The sequence below is a fragment of the Phyllostomus discolor genome, chromosome 11, assembly GCF_004126475.2.
Source record: "Phyllostomus discolor isolate MPI-MPIP mPhyDis1 chromosome 11, mPhyDis1.pri.v3, whole genome shotgun sequence".
Classification (NCBI taxonomy): Eukaryota; Metazoa; Chordata; class Mammalia; order Chiroptera; family Phyllostomidae; genus Phyllostomus; species Phyllostomus discolor.
The window spans coordinates 28,836,641-28,859,700 of record NC_040913.2 but is presented as its reverse complement, the minus strand read 5'-3'; the positions used below and the strand labels follow the sequence as shown (position 1 = coordinate 28,859,700).

Below are 23,060 nucleotides of genomic sequence, written 5' to 3'. Positions count from 1 at the left end.
GATTGAACTAAAAATATATACAGATATTTGGAAGATTTCTGAATAGTTATATGAATTCCACACTTTATCATAACCCATGGGTAACAAAGAAATCAAATGGAAAATTAGAAATTATTTTGAATTGAATAAATGAAAACATATATCAATTTTTTTTGGAATGGCACAAATGTAACACTTTTAGGGACATTTATATTCTTGTATTAGGAATGAAAAAAAAGGCTTCAAATCAAGGATCTCAGTTTCTTCCTTAATTAAATAAGAAGAAGAAGAAGAAGAAGAAGAAGAAGGTAAACCTAAAATTAAAAAATTATATAGATTAAAATAAGTAATACTAAAGAAATCATAGATAACAATAGAGGTAAGTTTCCTCGATTAGATCAGTAAAATTGAGAAACCTCTAGCTATAATTATGAATATAAGAAAACATTTTGTATTCCTCCCATAAGCATTTTTAATGTAACCAATTCTTTCATTTTAAAATATGTGGATAATTTAAGAATCACATTTTGGCATAAAATATAAAATGCTAGGCAGTGGGGTCATATTGGAGTGATGAGTGGATGAGTATGAAACTGGTACTCATTAAGCTGTGGTTAATTACATTGCATTGAAGACATATGAAAATCCAAAGAATATTATATGATTTCCTTTATAAACACTTAATTGTATTTAATTTGCTTCCTTAAGACTATTTTGGAAAAGGACATATACCACACTTGTGAAAGGAGTACACACTATAGACCCAAGTAAATGGTAAAAAAAGAAAACATAGCGAAGGCCATAAATATATAATCCTAAATTGTACCCACTTGTGAAAACTAGAAAATCGAGTAGTCACTGGCTTTCTTAAAACTATAAAATCTTCATCCATTTTATGGCAATAAAATATATCTTCTGTTTCTCACCATGCCACAAATTCTATATATTTTAGAAATAATTCTTAATGGGAATGTAATAGCCTGAGGGTGATAATGTGCCATTAACTTTAATCTTTCAAGAATAGCTCCAAAAATATGACATGTTTCTGTACAATGAAGCTACCATATGTCTCGAACAAAATATTTGTTCAATAAATACACTATGTTTTTGCCATGAATGTTTCATCCTTAATAAAAACAGTCCCCTGAACTTTAAAACAACAAGCAAAATAGTCTGGAAGTCACAGTTTAGCATAAAGTTATAAAACGTTAATCCAGTAATATTGACTAGATTAATTTCAGAGCATATAATTCAACTGTGCTGAATCTCAAGTTTGCCCTACCATGAAACATCTCTGGTAGACAGTTGGCAAGGCAGGAGGGTAGTGTGCAATGGCCATAACATTCAAGGTCAGATAACTCATCTAAAATATTTATCCTTTATATATCACTCTATGGTACCCCATAATGAGAGGGAAAACACGCACACCTATGCTAAAGTGCTTTTACATAAATTGCCTTATTTATCTGTCAAAACAGCCCTGGTAGTAACAAATGAACATATTCATTTTACAGATGAGGAAACCAAGAGTCAGAGACAGGAGCTGTTAGTACAAACTCTACTGTAATTATAACCCAATAAACATTCAAAAACCACTCTGAAGTATGAGTGTTATGACAACTATGAAGACTATTGCAGTACAAGACAGACTATAATTACCATTATAAAGATGAAGATAAAACCCTGAAGAGTTTAAAGAACACTGCATTGATGCACCTTATTTAATCTTTTTGTTGGTGGTAGGCAGAGGTGTTGATCAGAACAAGACTTCAGGGAGATAGATTTGAATAAAGATTAAAGAAAGAGTTGGATCCAGAGGGTTGAAAACGTTATCAGCAGGTGTTTGAGGAGGAAAAGTACAGGATCATTTTATAGAGAAGAATAAATAATTCAATTTGTTGTGAAATTAGTTTATGTTTAGGGGAGACATTTGAGAAAAGTTTAGAAAGGTAGATGGGGTGAAATTGCAGATGGCTAGGCACAACTAGGCTAATGGTTTTTTTATGGTTTTTTTGGGGGGGAAGCAATAGGGTTAGGGGGCTAACATAATTAAAGATACTCTTTAACAAGATGACTCTGCCTTCAATGAGGTGGGTGAATTGAACATGAAGCACTGAATGAAGAGGAAAGTTAAGTAGTTATTGCAACTACCTAACCTATAAGGCAACAGAATATGGTGGGGAGCAAAAAATGGGGAAAATTGGTGTGAGAGGTATTACAGAAGTAGAATTGACAAGACTTTAAGAAATGTGGGAATAAGAAGGTTAACGGACTTCTGAAAGGTATTTTTGTAAGTTGAAGTTGTATGACTTGGAGGATAGTGGTGACATTGAGACAAATTGGGAATTTTGAAGAAATGGTTAGTTAACCATACTCATCTGAACATGCTAACAGGCTATCTAGAGACCTCAAACTAAATAAATGCTAATGTTTACTCGTTGGAAAGATATAGATATAGTTTATACTGGTATAGCTCCTATCATAAAGTAGAAATTGAATGCATTTTTGGTGATTAATGATTGACCACTAAACCAAAAAAACTGTTAGGCACTGCTAAAAAAACCTATTACTACGTGTTATTATAAGTGTGTATTTCCCTTTTTTTAAGAAGTAATCAGAAAACTTTACTTCATTGTCTCTTGTTATATTTTGCTTGCTTGTTTGTGTGTTGATAAGGTTCCACGTATAGGTGGAATCATATGGTATTTCTCTTTCACTCCCTGGCTTATTTCACTTAGCATAATGCTTTCCAGCTACATCCATGCTGCTGCAACAGGTAGGAGTGCCTTCTTTCTTTCTGCTGCATAGGCATGGTGGGGTGAAAATGGAGACAATTGTACTTGTATTTCCCTTTTAATTTTTAAAATTATTCATGCCTGCTCTTGGGAAGGAATGCAGGATTTGGGAATGCAGGATTTATATTTAGGATCCAGATTTATATGGTTTTGCTTCATTCTTGAGTATCCACAGTAATGCCAAAAAAATAGTATGCAGTGAATAGCTTATCATTAGTTGTAAGCTCCAAATTACAAAAGTATCCTTAGAATGTTTGGAAAAATTGATAATATAAAGTAAAAAAATAGATAAATGTCTAAGGATTTTATTCAAATATTAAAATGACTGGCAAATATTAACATTTTGTCAAGAAAAAATGTCATACTCAGCAATTAAATACTAAGATATTAAATGATCAAATGAGGGCCAAGTTTTTCAGGATTCTTCTCCAATTTTTGACTCTTCAAGAGTGTGTGTGAATGTCTCTTTTAATTGTTTTCTGTTTTTAATATAAAGTCACCACATTTAAATACTATCTTTTTGAATGTTATTCAGCATTTTAGATTTAAAACTACCCAGTAGAGTGTTTATTTTTGCATAGAAAACTATTATGTGAAAGCACCCAATTTAAACTAGCACATAGCAATGCTAAATCAATGCTTAAAAAGAAAAAAAAAACTTTATCTTAACTAAACTCTTCAATTCTTTTGGTGCCAAAACACATAAATGTACTAGTTTAGCTAAATATGCCATAAAGAGAGAGCTCTGCAGCTGAAGGGTATCTGGATTCTTTATTATATGTATTTTTCTCTTTATATCTAAGTATTCATACAGTACAGTATTTCCTTTTTAGGTGCATATCACAACATATCGAAGGAAAGATGGCATTTCCAGACAAGTCTTTCATCGTGTGACAGCTGAATTATTCTCTTCCAAATCTGCTAAAACAACAGATAAATATATATATGTATTTGTTATTTTTGTTATTTTTGTTTAAGGCCTTACATCATCGTTAAAAAGCCTTTTAGAATTTGTTCCAGTCATCAAAAAATGCAGAACTAGGAGAGAGAATAAACAGTGAGGTAAGAATATCACACCATCTCTTAGACAGGATTCAAACCTCTGAAAAAGCATGTGCAATTACAGAGAACCTTCTCACTGTAAATAGCAAAGCCAAGGTCTTACAAATAAATGGAGTAGGCAGCTTATGGGACGTGATTAGAGGGGCAAGCCAGATGTTCCTGTTTAAAAATATCTCTCTCGCCCGTTACCTTTAGAATTTATTCCTCTGCATCTTGGAGGGTGTTTTGATCAGCAAGAGACCCCCATTAAAATGTAAATACTACTGGGAGATGAACAGCCTAATCTTTTATCAACTATCATCTTAGTGGACTAGTTGGAATGAAACAAGAAATAGAATAGAGCTTTGGAGAAATGAGTAGAAAAACAAGATAAAGGGGAAAGTGATACTGGCAGGAGAGAGAAGACTCAGAGACAGGAACTCCTACATTTCACAATTCTGCCTGGCACCAGTTCTGAGTAAGCTGTGTACATGTATATTTTAAAAAGAAAAAAAAAAAGAAAAAAAAAGACACAGAGGGGCTCTTAGACTCACAGTTAAAATACTATTCAAGCAACTTTCAACAATTTTAATTTAACAGAATTATCCAGTGGTTAGATTAGAAGTTCGATTAACTTTTATGTTTTTATAGTAAATATTTAATTGGTTCCATCAGCCACTCCAGCACAAGTTTTCCTGGAAGGGAGGCAGAATCAATATATACAGAGGTTCATGAGGTATAGGGGTCACTGAGGAGGACCCCACCACATACCCAGTGGTCCAGTAAGATGAGGGTTGCACTGATTAAATGTGAAGAGGGGGAATTGGGATGCAGAGTGAGGCAAATACAGGCCTTGGGCCCTCCCTTAGTCTGAATGAGGGAAAAGTAAGGTCAGAAGACTCCCTGCCCAGAAGGTCTGGAACTATACATTCAAGTTTTCAACCTTATTATGTGGGAAACTGATGAGTCTCTTTCTAGCTCTCTCTTATTAGGAGCCCCTTCCAAGTGGCTTTCTCTCACCTCTGTTCTATCTTCCCCATTCTGTATTCCAAGTTCTACAGTTCGAACCCAAGTTCTGAATTCTAACTTCTACCTTCTAAGTGCCTGGTTCTGGGTTATTTTTCCTGTTCCTTTAGGTTTCCTGCCCCCAGGGCCTTTGCCTGAATACTTCCCACCTTCCCTGGCTACTCCTGCCTGCCCTCTCCTTCCAACCTTTGATGTCTTCTCACATTTCCTCCTAATATTCCTCACTCCAAGGCCACCAAACTCTAATTATCACCATGGAAAGCCTCAGTATAGCTTCAGTTACACAAAAGGAAGTGTGTCTAATGGTTAGAGGTGGGTGGGAAGAAAAGAGGTCAAACCAGATCAGGCTTTCACGAATTCTCTGGTCTCCACCCGGCCAACTGCTTTCTGGACAGTCTGAACCCAATCCCTCCTGCTCGGTAAAAACCTAGAACTGCCACAAGAAGTAAAGGAGAACCCTGAAGTTAGCAAAGGCAGCAGAGAGTCCCCCCAATTCACCCAGAAAGGCTTGAAAAGGGCAGCTGGAAAGTTTCTATTAACTTTTAAATAACTATGGAAATATTAATAAATCTCAGTAAATAAGACTATCATTTTAAATAGAAAATAGTAATGTCTACCATAGGATTTCTGTAAATATTAAATTAGGTTATATACATAGTGATACAAAATATCTGTATGTTAAAAGAAAATCAGATTTCACTTATAACTAAAAAAAGGGTAGTGTAGGCTCCAGTTTAATCCACAGAATTCCTTCAGAAGTAGGTGGTCTTCTCTCCTGCGTCTGTGACAGCACATGGCTTGGAGTCCAATCAAATAGAAGATTTGAATCCAGATTCCATCACTCAATGGTTATGAGATTTGTGGCACTGTTTATTCTTAAGTGTCCACCAGAAGATGAGTGCATAAAACAACTATGGAATATTTACACAATAGAATACTGCTCAGCAGTAAAAAATAAAAATAAAATAAACCTTTGTGAAAGTATGAAAGGACCTGGAGAACCTTTTGCTAGATAAAATAAGCCAGTCAGAGAAAGACAAACACCATATGATTTCACTCATATGTGGAATCGAGTGAACAAACTGAGTGAACAAGGAAACTTGAGACAGACTCACAGAGAGCAGGTGACATTGGAGGGGAGGGCAGGGGAGGGGAGGGGTGGAGGGACTGAGCAAAAAGGAAAAAAGACTCATGGACATGGACAACAGTGTGGTGATTGCTGGGGGGAGGGGATATAAGGGGGCTAAATGATAATGGAAAAGATACAATAAAGTTTAAATTTAAAAAAGAGAAATGTTAATTCCCTCGTCTATAAAATCATTATTGCCATGCTATGCCATGTAGTATTCTTTTATAAATTTGAGATGATTTATGTAGACTATCTAAAGTTAGGAAAAGTACTAGATTCATAATAAATGATATTTGTCTCTCTATATTTTATTCTTAATGCTATTTCTTAAATGAAAATATCAGTTTTTGTTCTGGAAAATGCTTTTTATTTTCATATTAGTTCACTATATATATTTGGATTAATAAAATGTCTTTTAATGTATAATAATCATAAGTGGCAGAATATTGAAATATAAAGCAGGTGACCATAAGTATGTATACACTGAAAATACTTCCTGGAAAATATCTACTCAGCACTGCCAGGACCCTGACAAGAAAAATAAACACTCAAGACAGGGGATCATGTGAACTTTTAAAAATGATTAAAACCATGTGAAGAGCTTAAAATTGTCTCCTGAACAACAAATGGCTCTGCTTCCACAAGCTATGTACCCATCCATCTGTCATACGGCATGGGACAGGTTTTCCCATTGTGTATTTATTTTTTTTCTCAGTACTAAGGACAGCTGGTTGAATGTGAATTTTATATGAGATATACTTAACCCTTGGCTTGTAAGCAAGGAAAACATTGAATTTTATCATTCCGTTACTATTTCTCAATGTTTCCTGGGTGAAATGTCCTCTCTTCTACCCTGTTGTTGGTTATCCGTAAAGCCTTAGAACATAGAGTAATGAACATTTAATTTATAAAGCATCTAGTCCAACACCACACAAGATTATCTGCAAACCCTCCATAATGATGGAAGATTTCTGTTTAAGTATTTATATATTCCTCTATCTTTTTTCACTTCCCAGTGCACCAGATGTATATACCATTTGCTTGTGATGATGGCAAATGGTATTACCAGTGAGGTAAATGTATAGGCATGCACCCAGTGAGCAGAGAGTGGAAGTCTCCCAAAGCAGCCTGGATTGAACAGTGTCTTGGGAAGATGATGAAAATGGAATATATTTCACTGAGCCACCAGACATTTTTTTCACATCAGAAAGAGTGAATGTGAACACAACTGAACTCATAACTTCAAACAAGAAATGAGCAGCAGTCACAAATGAAACTGTAGCCGAAGATCCTGTTTTCACCTGAGTAACTGGGGTGTTCACTTTAAATGCTGGAGGAGCGTGCTGGAAAGAAGAGGGTAGATAAGTGTGTCTGAGAGCAATGTTCTCTCTGTGTCGTCAGTTCCTAATACTGCCAGTATCTCTGATGACATAGACGTCAAAACGACAAAGCTATGTCTGCCGAGGAAACCAAACAGAACTGATGGTGCTACATTTATATTTCCCTCATGGAACTTTCTGTAGCTTTGCCTAAACTAAGGGGAGTTTGGGGTTACACTTTCCTGATAACAACCTTAATTTCCTCATTCCCTTTTTATACGTAGATACAGATTCTATCTTCTAAGTGCCTGCAGGGATCTCACTGTTTAAAAGAAAATTTCAAAGGAGAAGGTGAATTTGTATGTTAATCCTTTCCCTATAAAATAAACATGGGGTGTGTTGTAATTATTCCTTTCATCTGTTGCTGGAGATAATTTTAACTAAAATAGGGGTGAGCATCTGTGCTAAGGTAAGCAAGCTGGCTTTGCTAAAGGCCTGGTGAATCTGCAAGTTGTTTCTGTGAATTTTGTTGCATCGTGTGAATTTACCTTTCTGAAGATAAACATCTTACATGGTTGTTCACAGGTTAGTGTGTCCTTCATGAACCACCAAGATGCTAACAGCATGTGGAGCTTAAATGCTTCTCCAGCAAAGGCGCAGTGGATTGTGGAAAGGCACCTTGGGCAGGAATTGATACAGATCCTGTTTCCCTATGTTTAATGAATGATGGTCCACTTTCTGCACCTACAGCACTACCCTAATTTTTCAGCTGATATTTCCCACTATGGTGTTGACAGCCTTGCAGACATGCTTACAAATTAGTGTAACTTAATGGTTTGTTCCAAGCACATGAAAGTACCTAGCATATTATACATGCTCTAGAAAATACAGTTCTTATTCTTAAGTCCTGTTTTTTTTTTCTGATTCATCTCATTCAAAATAAAATCCTCCTCATAACAGAGTGAAATAGTTTACCTAGCGGGGATGTAGTAATTGAAGCCAAAGAGACGTAAAATATTAAATGTAAGTTCAGAGATTTAAGGGTTTCCAATTATATGCTATAACTTCCATTATCTCTTGGCCACTCAGCATAAATATATACATATAAGCATGTACTATAGGCACTAGACCTTACACAAGTTTTGCTGAAAGAAAAATCACCAGTATATGAGAATATGTTTTGTAAAAAAATTTACCTATGGAAACTAATATTAAAGCCATAGGCTGCAGTATTATAACTATTTATGACATGTTCTTTCCAGCAAGGGACCTGGTAGAATTTGTTCATCCTTGCACTCCCAGGGCCTACATCGCCTAGAACCAGTGCATGCTCAAAAAAATACTTGCTCAGTCAATGGCTGAACAGTCCACTATGTCTCTTAGACACAAGGTTAGTCATCACAATGTCTTATTTTATATACGAACTATATAAGTGTATACATATAAATATCTATCTACCTATATATACGTATATCTATATCTATCTATATTGATCTGTTCCCAAAATATCTTGGCAGATATTCTAGAGCACAGACTAATACTTGCAAAACTATTACACAAATTATTTCTAACTGCATCAATGTGTCCATTATTTCCTTTTCACCTGCTCGTTTCCTGTCACAAGCCAATGGTCTACCTTGAACCACTAAAAATAATGGGAGTTGGTGTTACTAAGTCCTCATGACTTTTCGTTTACCATCTCCACTTCCCTTGCCAACAAACCCAACATGCAGTTAATATTTGAAATAGCTTTCCTCACAGTAATTTTAATAGTATATCTAGTATGTGTATTTTCTTCCTGAGTTCAGAATTCTAGTGGATGAGTTCTCATTAAATAGGAAATAAGATAACTGACACAGAAAATCAAGTAAATCATGCTCTATTTCCTGCAGAGATATTGGAAGGAATAATAGTCATCTTTACTTCACCTTTCCCCTTTGTTTCCAACTGGGATATGGTAGTTTCTCAATTCAGCAAAACAACCGAAGTTTCAGAGACACGTGACAACTAAGATGCCTCTCTTGATAGCACAATTTGGACAGAGCAAAACATCAGATGAAGAAACCTCTCAGTGTTGACAATCTAGAACAGTGTGGTTGAGCAGCAGCAGCAGCCAAGTATTAGGAGTTATAGCAACCTTGAAATATCTACTTAGTATCTTCTATTGCTACTAGTTCATGCCTTAGGACACTGCCACTTATGACTCAGAGTATGAATATTATGTTTGCACATTAATAATTATATATGTACATAATTATGGATGTATATACCTTATATATATAATATTACAATATTTTTGTAAGATGAAATGAATCTTCTGCACTTCATTGACAAAATTGGTGTTCAAAGAGAATAAATCCTTTCTACTGGACCATTTGGCTAGTGATTATAGAAAATTGTTCAAACCAACTCTGTGCTCACTGCAGTGCCTCCTGCAGATTTTTAACCTAACTGTTGAAGAGGCTTAACTTGATGGAAAGAGCAGTGTTTGGGTTGTTGGAAGAGCAGCATTGGCTTTAATGGTCACTGTGACACAAAAGTGCTGGGGTGTATTAATTAGCAAGGGAACTTGGGCTCCTCCCCATTGACTTGGCTGAAATCTCTGAGTCATAGATTACAGCAGATCTCAACTCATGAACCCCACCCATGTCTCAATAAAAAGTGTAACATCACTCCAGTCCCCTCTCTGTCTCACAGGCTGAGCACACTTAGATTGGGAGACCCATCCTAAACTCCCTATCATCAGACATCTTGAATCACAGCTCTGATTGTGACCTGTCCTTCCTTGATCAATAGCATGTGATTGATTTGATTGATCAAAGCCCCTTACCAGGTTAAAAATTATATAAGAAAGTAGAATTAAGAGGGAATTAAATAGTCATGCTTAGAACTTTGAAGGGGAGAGGGGAATGAAGGCAAAGAGAAGGAGGGCAGGGGGCTATAATAAACCTATACATACATACACACACACACACACACACACACACACACACACAAACAAAATTTGGCTGTCCTGCTCTAGGATTTCTGGTAATAGTAATCTTCTTCTCCAAATGGGTTATCTCAAGTTTCTGAAACTCTGAAAATCGTTATTAACTTATTATTTAGATAAATAAATTTTGTTGAACTCTTCCACCCAAATACTGTTTGGGATCTGAAGAGATTTCATCATCCCTGACTTTTTTTCTATAGAAATACAATTAACATATAACATTATATCAATTTAAGTTTTACAACATAATAATCTATATATTGTAAAATGATTGCCCCAGTAAGTAAATATCTATCACTACACACAGGTAAGCATTTTTTTGTTTGTGTGATGAGAACTTTTAGACTTTATTCTCAGTAACTTCCAAATATACAAACCAGTATTATAATTAACTATAGTCACCATGTGGTATATTATATCTGTAGGACCTTTTTTATTTTATAACTTGAAGTTTATAGCTTTTGACCAACAAATGCCTCCTTTTTAAGATTCATCAAGTACCATACATGCTTGTATGTGAGGTAATTTTTTTTGAAAAACTATTCTCGGAACAAAGGGACAGACTATGTTGAGCCTCTTTAGAATTTCTTCATGTTGTGAGCCCTGTTTGAGGAAGACACACCAGCCACTGAGAACATGAATCAATTAATCAATTACCTTTTTTAATGCTTACAGAGGTAAACCTTTAGAAGAAATGGGAGGGTTCAATTTAATAATTAGTTCAGGGATGAACTAAAATATGCAAATGTTCTATAACTTTATAAAGACACATTTTAAAGACCACCTCAAATATTCAATAGGGAAATGTATCTGTTGTGGCAATGAGAAATAAACACCTGAGCAATAATTGAAAACCTACCTAATTGTTCTCTCATCATGCAAGTACAAGGACTAAAAACCTGGAGGCTGGGCTCTGTTACTTTTGCTCACTGAGTCACCCTGAGGACTCCTATAAAAGAGCCTGAAGGTTCTAAGGTGCTCAAAATGCATTTATTGACTTAAGGACTGAATGGCTATATGATTAATTATGGCTTGAAGTTCAAATTTTTAGTGAGAACATCAACTTCAAAAAGTACTGATTTCTAATAAGTTGAGAGTGGAGATGGCATGTTGAATGGGTCCCAAGATGGCATTGGTGAATACTGCCAATAATATGGCTTAAATTGAGTTCAATTTTTTTGATGCAAAGTGATATTGAAAAGACAATAGCTGTAACTTAAATACATGTGAAAATTTGACAATTTTTATATTCCCACATATTATTATATTTATATTCCTAACATATTATTATATTTAGGTTATTTTTTGTTTGTCTTTCCAAGAAAATAGGAATTCTTTTTAATGGATAGCATTCTAGTCCAGTTTATGAAGAATTTGAAGCCTTGGTTTCTGAGTTGTGTCTCTTTAAACTGAAACTTCTATGCTTCCACAGGGGATATTCATAAGGCATGATTTTAATTCACCCTAAAAGATATCATTGAATATGGGGCACCCAGAATTTAATGCAACTGTGCTTTGTAGCTGGATCAGCATAGCGTGAGGTTTTTATCTCTCTTATTTTGGAAGCTGTATGCTGACTAAAGTAGCTTAAAATTGCATTTGCACTTTGGCAGTCACATCACACTATTGACTAATATTGAGACTTTGTGCAACTAAAATCCTAACATCTTTCTGACATGTGCTGATAAGCCTCATAATCCCCCAAATGTACTTGGGCCGTTAGCTGCACTGAACTCTATTTTCACAGGTACTTTTGTCCAGCTTTCCAGATATCCTCGGAACAGAGTCCTACACCTCCAAGTTTCACATAATCTGCAAATGTGATACCTATTAGGATTCTATGACCTTTACTGAAATGTTTGATAGAGAAAACAAATGAAGATGCATTCATCAGGTATTAAAAACAGATCCTCTCCTAAAGAAAGAAGAGTCAGAGATATTAAATACTTCAGAAGAGTTGCTATGGACTGAATTGCATCGCCTCAAAATTTTTATGTGGAAGCCCTAATCCCCAGTGCAACAGTATTTGAAGATTGGACTTTTGGGAGATAATTATGTTTAGATGAGGTCATGAGGGTAAGAACCTTGTAATGGGAACAGTGCTTTATAGGAGGGGACACCACGGAGCTCCCTAGCTGTTACTGCCACGTAAGGAAAAGACAAGAAAGAAACCATCTGCAAGCCACAAAGAAGGCCCTCACTAGAACCACAATGTGATGGTACCAAGCATAGACTTCCAGCCCCCAGAACTGTAAGAAAATAAATTCTGTTGTTTAATCCATCCAGTCTATGGTATTTTGTTATGGAAGCCCAAGCAGATTATAGAAAGTAAATAAAAGGAAATTAGTACTAAACTTCAGAGGAGTTATTAACTTTTGGTGATAGATTAATATGATTGAAATTATAAGATACTAGAAAACCTGTCATATATCATCTAACTAGAGAGTTTTGGCTCCAAAATCAGTAAGAAATATGATTGATATATAGAAGAGGAATAATTATAAATGAAGGTGTGTTCAAGTTTAAAAGATCTCCTTATGTTAGAAAGCAGTAGAAATAAAAACCCAAAAACTGAATATGATAGAGAGGGTCAGTATAGTTGAAAGAGAGCAACTGGTTGAAATGCAAGTTAATAATGAAAAAAGTAATCATGAAGATGGAGTATTGGAACTGGAATGTTTAGAAAGTTGGAATCATTAGGGGAATTCTATGAAAACATAGAATTCTATGACTAATTTCACAGATTGCAAATAATAAGATCAAATAAAGTAAAATTTGCTCCACAGGTCAAATAGTCAGGCAGTAGCAGTGATACAGCAGACAAGTTCATTGTTCACTGTTTTCATGGTAAGCCTTGAATTATATGGGGTTGGAGATAAACGGGGTAGAGAAAGATAAAGACTCAATAATGTGGATTTAAGTGGCTTTAATTTTGTAAATATGCACTATATAGCAGTTAATATTTAAGAACCCACATTTATTTTCTCATTACAAATAAAAATTTCTCCATCCAATTCCCTTACAAGTGCAACTAGAACATGCTATTCATTGATGTATGTTTCAGTTTTTGTTCGTATACTTTTTCATAAAATGAACTGAATCTTCTGAGAGCATTTCTATATTAGGCACAGAGCTTTGCTGCTGTTTCTAAGCTCAGTTAAACATAAACAGGAGCTCTCCCCATTCCCATTGAAGTGTCACTCAGAGGGCTGCCCACGCCTGTGAGGTGGTGGTGCTCTCAGCAGAGATCTGTCAGGCTGTATTTTGTGCTTAGACATGCTCCTCAGAAATGAAACCATTGAAATTTGCCCTTGTATTGTTTGACTAGCTGTCCTTTTGAAGTTTGATGTTGTTTCTCTCTTAAACTCAGCCTTTATATTTTCCTCCACTTTTAGGACTTGAGTTTTAAACGATCACGTACAAGTGATCCAGTTTGTGGCAAGTCAGGACATACTCTATAGGAAGAGTATATGTGGGTTAATGTAATTTTAACTAACAGAGTTGCATCCTTAAATACTCAAAGAATCATGAAGTATATAAAGCATGATAAAAATGTCTCTGAATATTGTATCCTTCACATAACATGGGGCACATATAGGAGCTGGCACTTAAGCTTCCAAAGTCTGAAATGAATACTATAACAGGTGCCATGAAATAAGTATGATTTTACATTTTTATAAAATAAAAACAATATTCTATATAATTTTTATAAATATGTCTGATAAATATATTACCCCAAGAGCAAATCTCAATAAGAAAGAAATTCTTAATGTATTTGGCCAACTGTAAACTGTCCATAATATAATAAATATATATATATACACACATATATATCAATTAAGAAATTGCTTAAGTAAAAATTTTTTTTCCTCCTAAGAGCTAGAATGAACAAACTAGATTACCATTTTCTTTAAGTCATCAAGTCTCAATCAATGAAATAAATATAAGCAGAGCTTCTGAAATGCTTGAGACTCTATGTCAGAAGTTCTTGATGGTTTCTGAACCCATTTACTTATTGAGGACCTTTATATCATTTCCTTAGGGACTCAGTACTCAGAAAAAGCATCTAACAGACCAAAACACTTATTAGAGAGTGATTCTGACCCAAAGAAGCATAAAGCAAAAAGACCCAGAGTCTGAATTCTTGTTTGTGAACTCACTGACAAACAATAAAGTTTAGTTTTTTTTGCAACTGAACTGATATCACAACATGTCTGGTGACCTCATGTTCACTTAAAAAACATATGTAATTAAAAAAGAGCTTTCTGTTATCAGCCAAAATTAGATGTCAGTATTCTGTAAAGATCTTACAGGAATAATTTAAAAGAAAATAAACAAAAATATGGTTTTAATTATAAAAAGTGGCATGTAATTGGATGTTTTCAAACATATCATTGGACCTCAAGTGAATCAGAGTACTTTGTTCACTCCCATCAAAGTTATACAACTAGATTTATTTTCCCTACTTCTTTCTCCAGTCATTTTGAAAGCTCTGTAAAAAAATTATGATAAGAATTCAATCACTGCAAAGAATTTCAAAGGGCCACATGGATCCTTGAAAGGAGATGGTTTACTGTTAATTACATTTTGCCCAAGAAATAATGAAGGTCATTCTCACATTATTATTTACTTTTTTATTTTAAGTAAAGTAAAAGTTAAGATTGTAAATAAATTTTTATTAGAAGCTATAATACTCTAGCCATTGATGTTATAATTGTTACCTTAACAGAATTTATATTTGGGCAGTTAGGAAAACAGACAAATAGTAGCATTCATTAAAATTTTAATGCACTGAATAAAATAAAGAAAATATTTTTCAAAGGGATAATGAATCATTAAATCCATTCTTAATAATAGCATTCAATTAATTTACTATGTTCTGAAACAGTGATGATTTTTTCCAAATTATTCAAAAACCATACATTCTTCAACCATGGATACCTTGGTTTTGATGGAAGTTTAAACTGTACAGATTATCAACTGGTAAAATAGCTACACAACTTACTGGTATACTCTAAAAGTAGCATCTGTGGAAAATCCATTTAAATGAATAGAAAAATGATAGATGATAGATAGATATTAGATCATGCATATTTATTTGTAACTTCTGTATATCTTTCATTTCTGTATATCTTCAAGTGATTTGCCACAACTTTAGTATGACTGTAGTACAAAAAAGTAGCCATTACTATTTTTTTTTTACAGCCATGCAATTTAAAATAGAACTAAAAAAGAAACACTGGGATACATTTTAAAGCATATGTTGAAATAGTCCATTGGTGTGTCATTTTAAGGAGTGTTATAAAAACAAGTGGAGAGCTCCTTACTTATGTAACAGGGGGATTATATTTTTGAAATAAAGTCCACTAGACTTTGAGCACAATGATGGCAAGTAACAAGTCTCTTCACATCCTTATTGTTCCCCCAAAACGAATTGTCTGATGCTAAATAATTGAGTTAACTGACAAAATCAATGGAATCCAAAGAGCATTCTCAAAGGGAGAGATAGAAGTCTATGCTTTTCAAAATTTAAGAAACATTTAAATTAAATTAATATAATTTCAGTGTTTATCAAATGCAAGCCTGCACAGCCTAAAAGGTCAAGTATTTTTTTTTTTGTTTGGAAATAATTAAATCAATTGAGAAAAGTTACACTAGATATTTTTTATGTTGATCAGAAATTATGATTATATTATAGATGTCTTTGGTTAGTAAAAGTTGTAAGGCACCCTGGCTGGTGTGGCTTAGTGGATTGAGTGCTGGCCTGCAAAACAAGAGTTACCAGTTCCATTCCCAGTCAGAGCACATGCCTGGGTTTGGGGCTAGGTCCTCAGTAAGGAGTGCATGAGCGGCACCCACACAGTGATGTTTCCCTCTCTTTCTCCCTCCCTTCCCCTCTCTCTAAAAACAAATAAATACAATATTTTATAAAAAGTTGTAAGGCAACTAATTACCTATAATTCATTACAAATATTGGCTCTATTAGAGAAAGGATAATGAAAAGGATCTTTGATGTTTAAAGTTTGGTGATAGGCACACCTAGAGTTCTAATATCTTAAAGACATGTATCATTCTCCAAGACCCACACCAAAGTAAACAGGTATCATAAATTGTTGTCTTTAAGTATTTAAGAAAACTTGCAAAACTGGGTATAAGGCAGAACAGTTTCTTAAGTACAACAGAAACTGCCAAAGAAAAATCTCAATTATAAGCAGATCCATACACACACACACAGAGTGATTATGAGAATTAAACATTGGATTATAATGCTATGAGAAGACTCAATTTCCAGAAGAGTAAAATGCCATATGAATTCCCACATTACACATTGGTTCTAAAGTACAATCTTTTATCTCCAACATTTTATATTTGCTCTTTGGTTTAGTATTTTTCCATAGCTGAAAATTCAGTAGATGTTTCTAAATTCAGTGAAAGCTCAAGTAATGATAAAATTCTCACTACTTAGATACTTTAAATGATTTCCATACTAAGTATACTAAACTGATAAACCTTTGCTTTTATGACACCTTTTTATTTACCTTTATTTTCTAATAATTCAGAGATGGTATGATAAAAATATTCAAATAACCTTAATACTTTTGTTGATAGAACGTAAAGAGGATGGGAACAACATCTGTATGTGAAAATGCCAAATGTTCATTATTTTTATTTTGGGGAGTAAATAAAAATAAAATTTAATGAGTCAATATACAGTGGAAATACAGATTTATTTTATCAATCTAAAAACAGAAGACCTTGTATATCCTTGATCTTATGCACAGTGATAATTTTGAGTAAGGCAGCTTTTTTTTGAAAATAGGTTTAACATGATAGATATTTTTTTTAGAGAAAGTCTGAGTTTGTGCTGTATGTGAAATAACTCGTTAAAATTGTAGTGACATAAATATTAAAACTGCTAGTGATACAATTAATAGTTTCCACATTTAATACTGAAAACAATACAGAAACTCTCAGGTTGATAAATGAGTTTTATAACTGCACGGAATGAATAAAGAGTACAAACTCATTTGCTGCTTATACTCAGAAAAACAAAGGTAAATATATATATCTTTATAGGCAATAGGTTAAGTGCAAAACAGACAGGTAGGGAAATCTTATTCTTTATCACTTTCTAGGGAACACAATGCTCTCTGATGCATTTAAACATTAGGTTTAAACTGAGTACTTCTCAAGGTGGTTATGTGTGCTGCTTTCTCTGAAACAAGACTAGGCATACTAGATACAGACAGAAAAAATGAATCTAATGATATTAGAAAATACCAAAAATAAAAGAAAAATACATTGTGGTGATTGCATACTCTAACAGAGAGAGTCAAAAAAATTTAATCCATCAGAGCTGGAGCTAGAGCAGTAACCAGCTTTGGCCAAATAGGTCAATGTCAAATTCTCTACCTCAACTCTTTGACTTAAAATGATTGACCAAAAACAATGTGGACCTATTATGTACTTTTTATAGTGAATCTATCGCAATGGTCTGATTTTCTGGGAGAAATGTGAAAAAAGAGTGTTTTGTTTTGTTTTTGTTTTTTTTTAGAATTCTAACTGCTCTTCAATTAAGGAATTTTTCCTTTTAATCTCTTGAGTCCTTTCCTGAAGAAAGTTCCTGTCCAGTTTTAGAATGATGAACAAGATGACATTCCAAAAAAATTCCTTCAAATCTTGGAAAAAGCTTCTATATGTAAATACTCTTTTCAGTAAAAGTGTATGCTCATTGTTAAATAACATAGTAATTTTTCTGAGTGAGAGAACTGAGGCACATGTAAAATCAAGGGCATTAGAGAACCATACACCTTGTATCTCCCTAGCAATCATCAGTGAAAAACCTAAAACTATGAAATATGCAGTTTTTCCTTTATTAGAGATAACACATTAAATTATTGGGGCAAGCCAATAACTTTATGTACATTTTAGAAAAGAACATTTTTAAATGTTTCTTTTTAAAAATAAAAGAATACACCATTTTAAAATCCTTTATACCTTGTAAATGCATATAAGCACATTTACAATGATGCTATGCAAAGCATAAAAAATTAAAAACTTCTGCTTACCCATTATTGGACACTCTTAATACTAAATTCTACTTTAATCAATATGCTGAAACTAAAAACTGCTATCATCTAAAATCTTCTTTAACCATTCCAGCCAGTTTAACCTCTTACTGAAATATTATAGTAGCTTACTCTTTTAAAGAGCATATTCAAAATAATCTCATGATGTAAAAAAATACAGTGACCATCTCTACATCTGTCCTTTTTCTTCCTTCAGGCAATTCCCTTCCCCCAGGCTTTCCCTTGATTTATCCAATTTTTATATTTGCTCACTAGCAATTCTGTGCCATTTTCCTCATCACTCCATATGCTTAGGAAGCTTTTCCAGATTATACTCATCAAGCTATTGCAGCCTCCTACACATATCCCCCCAAATCAACCTGCTCAGTCAAACATTCCAACTGTGACCTTTTACGAATTTCTATTTTTCCTATTTATATTAAATTGTTCTATTTTCCCCCTCAGAGTCATCATAATTCACATCATAAATTTATTATTAATTAATCGCTGAAGGTTTCATAATTTATTTATTATATGCTTATGAATGAATGATTATTTTTAATCATAGTAACTCATTATGCCCTACTAATATAGTGAAGGTGGCAACACTATTACCATATTAATAGAATATTCTTTGATTATTTTTAATGTCAGCTATAGTTGCTTCATTAAAGAGAAGATAAAATATGTGGAAATATATTATAAGGTCTTATATAAAATATATTTTAGATATATTTCTTCAAAACACAAATAATGTAAAATAAATAAAAGAAGAGATGTAAAAAATGCAAAAAATGCAAGTACTTTACATTTTTGGAATTCCCATAAGACTCTCAGCTGATCTGTCAAAAGAAACTTTGCAGGCTAGAAGGGGTTGGCACAATATTGAGAGTCATGAAAAGCAGGGACCTACAGCCAAGGTTGCTTTACCCAGCAAAGGTAGCATTTGGAATCAAAGGACAGATAAAGAGCTTCCCAGACAAGAAAAAAGTAAAGGAATTCACCATCACCAAATTGCTATTATACGAAATGTTAAAGGAACTTACATAAGAAAAAAAAGAAGGTCAAAATTATGAGTAATAAAATGTCAACAAATACATATCTATTGACAATTGAATCTAAAAAACACTAAGTAAACAAAAAGAGCAGAGACAGAATCGTGGATACATAGAATGTTTTTTTTAAATTTTATTTATTTATCTTTAGAGAGGGAAGGGAGGGAGATAGAGAGAGGGAGAAACATCAATGTGCGGTTGCGGGGGGTTATGGCCCGCAACCCAGGCATGTGCCCTGGCTGGGAATCAAACCTGCGACACTTCGGTTCGCAGCCCGCGCTCAATCCACTGAGCTATGCCAACTAGGGCTGATACATAGAATGTTTTGATGGCTATCAGAAAGAAAGGAGGTGTGAGGGAATGGATGAAGAGGTGAGGGGATTAAGAGGTACAAATAGGTAGTTACAGAACAGCCATGGGGGTGTAAAATACTGTATAGCAAATAGACTAGCTGAAGAACCTACACATGATGCATGGACATGAACAATGGCGTGGGTGTGCCTGAGTTGGGGGTGCTGGGTAGAGGGGGCAAAGGATAAAAAACTGAAACAACTGTAATAGCATAATCAATAAAATATAAGTTTTTAAAAATAATTAAATTTAGGTCACCCAAATCATTTTGAAATGTTCTCATTATTAACTTATGCCATAAAGGAGGAAATAGCTGAACTGTATATCATATTTAAAAAAATGTGTTGTATACTCAGATGGTACTTATTTTTTCACATGAGGATTAAGGGCATTAAGCATGAAAAGATCAAATTCTTCTCCCATCTCTGCAACTCAACATACACACCTCTTGGGCAAATCTCTTATGTTTCTGAGTTTTGGCTTTCTCATTTAGCAACAGAAATAGTAATGATTGTCCTGCCTTCCCCACCTGTTTTTTTAAGTTGTATCTAGTGTCAAATGAGATACGAGATAACATTTTTTAGGAAAATGAATATACATGAAAACAACAATGCAACACACCTATTAGAACAGCCAGATATGAAACACTGGCAACACCAAATGCAGGTTAGGATGCGGAGCAACAGAAACTCTTATTCATCAATAGTGGGAATGCAAAATGGTATATATAGCCACTCTGAAAAACAATTTGATAGCATCTTACAAAGTTAAACATACCTTTACAAGGCAATTTGGTAATTGTGCTCCTTAGTATTTGGCCAAAGGATTTGAAAACTGATGTCTAACCCTGGCTGGCGTAGCTCAGTGGATTGAGTGCGGGCTGCGAACCAAAGCATCACAGGTTCGATTCCCAGTCAGGGCACATGCCTGGGTTGCAGGCCACGGCCCCCAGCAACCACACATTGATGTTTCTCTCTCTCTCTCTTTCTCCCTCCCTTCCCTCTCTAAAAATAAATAAATAAAATCTTAAAAAAGTAAAAGAAAACTGATGTCTACACAAAAACCTGTATATGGATATTAATGGCAACTTTACTCATAACTGCCCAAACTAGAAAGCAACCAAAATGTTCTTTGGTAGGTAAATGAATAAATAAATTAATACACTAAAAAATGGAATATTATTCAGTGCTAAAAGAAGTGAGCTATCAAGCTATGAAAAGACATGAGGAAATGTGAATGCATATTACTAAGTGAAAGAAGTCCATTTATAAAAGCAATATGATGCATGATTTCAACAAATGGCATTCTGAAAAAGGCAAAATTATGAAGATAGTAAAAACTCTGTGGTTGCCAGGTGTTGGGGGTTGGGAAAGATGAATAGCCAGAGCACTTGGGATACTTAGGACAGTGAAAATACTCTGTGTGGCACTGTAATGATAGATACATGCCATTACGCATTTGTCCAAACCTACTGAATATATAACACCAAGAGCACCCTAACGTAAACTGTGAACTTGGATTGATTTGGATGTATCAGCATACATTCATCAACAAATGTACTTCTCTGGTGAGGGATGTTGATAACAAGGGAGGCTATGCATGTGTGGGGGCAGGGGGTATATGGGAATTTTATATCTTCCCCTCAATGTGAAGCTAAAATAGCTTCTATTTTTTTAAGTAAAAATGTTCACTTAAATAAGAAATGAGCAATACAGCATAGCAGAAATTCCAATTTTTAAGAGTCAAATAAAGATATATAATATAGATATATTATATTATACTATATGGTGGTATGGAAATAAACTTGACTCCGTTTTGAAATTAATGCATCTGAACCTCTGACCCCTTCTGCCCTTCTCGTTCCTCCCGGGAGGCTATAGAATGCATACAGAGATGCCAGGTTAATCAAGAAACACTGTTAATTGGCCCTGGCACCAGAGCTCCTGGTATCTGGACTCTGTTCCCCTCCACCACCTCTGCATTCTTTTTGGAATCCATTGGTCCATGTATTAGGCTGGTATGAAATGGATGGTCTGGAGGGGGTGGGGGGTCACTGGTGTGGACATCCATTCTGTCCTCTGGTCACCCAGGATGACCTGTCTGTAAGTAAGGTCCCTATTAAACCTCTGTGAACCAATAAGCTGGACTTGTCCACTTCCATCTTTGGCCTGCTGTCTCTCGGCATTAGAGGGCTACTTTGCATGCATGATTTTTTCATGAACCAGGTAGTTATAATGTTGAACACTCAGCAGGGAATGTGGGACTGTCAATAGTGATGGTTTCCTTAGGAAAATAGAATCCTCATTAGGAAATATTAATATTAGAGAGAATAGAAGCAAGAATAAAAACCATTTCATAAGAAAGCATTAGAAAGATTCAAATATTTCTTAAAATCAGGTTTGCTCTAAATTTCCATGATTCTATGGTTTTTAGATGAAACATTGTGAAGCTACCTTCATAGTGAGGTAGAAACTATTCTCAATAATTTGAGTGCACACAGCTTCTGCTACAGGGGTGTGAGGGCACGGCAGTGTTCATACATGAGCTGACACATTCGATGGAATGTTCAGAAATGACCTCTATAGTGAGAGGTGAGAGAATAATAAACAGTGTGAAAAAGAGAAACTAGAAACATGTTCTTTGCAGAGCTGCTAGTAACTTAGAATCAGGAGATGTCATCAAATAAAATGCAAAGGCATGAAGCCATATGGACAAACTAAAAATGGCTGATAGCCTGACCCCCAATATATGAATAAACATCAAAAAGAAACTTCAATGCTTAACTCATAGACTAATGTGCAAGAAAAGAAGCAAAGCAGGACTGACTATCTGAATACAGCTCTTGATCTGACACTAGAAAAATGAGATTTAGATTCAAGCATACATACTGCACTTTCTCAAAGATGAGACAGATTCCAACTAACACTGGATGAATAATATCACCACAAACAGTAGCATGAATTTAAGTCCTCATAATTCTAAAAAAATAATCAGCTCCTTTAGTCTAATTATTCATGTGTGCTTATTAATTGATAGGTATAATTATTTTGGTGATATCAAATTAATCCAGTTGTTTAAAACAGCATCTTCCAATACTATTGCTACTAGCTGCAGGTGGTTATTTAAATTTAAACTAGTAAATATCAAATAAAATTCAAAAATTAGTTCTTCAGTCACACTAGCCACATTTAAATTGCTCAGGGACCACACACATCTAATCGTATCAGCCTAACTATAGAACATTTTCATCATTGCAGAAAGTTGTTTCACACAGTATTGCTTTACTGCCACACAGTTTTCCCAA

General features: G+C 34.5%; 1 protein-coding gene and 1 long non-coding RNA gene across 5 annotated transcripts in view; one reads left to right on the top strand and one right to left on the bottom strand.

The window, feature by feature from the left end:
* PCDH9 (protocadherin 9) overlaps positions 1 to 23,060 on the bottom strand; it is an 882,465-nt gene that overhangs the window by 596,607 nt on the left and 262,798 nt on the right. The window lies entirely within an intron of this gene.
* On the top strand, positions 2,384 to 3,068 carry LOC118497339. The gene is made up of 2 exons (XR_004899865.1): positions 2,384 to 2,566; positions 2,810 to 3,068. It is a non-coding gene; the product is annotated as an uncharacterized LOC118497339 (long non-coding RNA).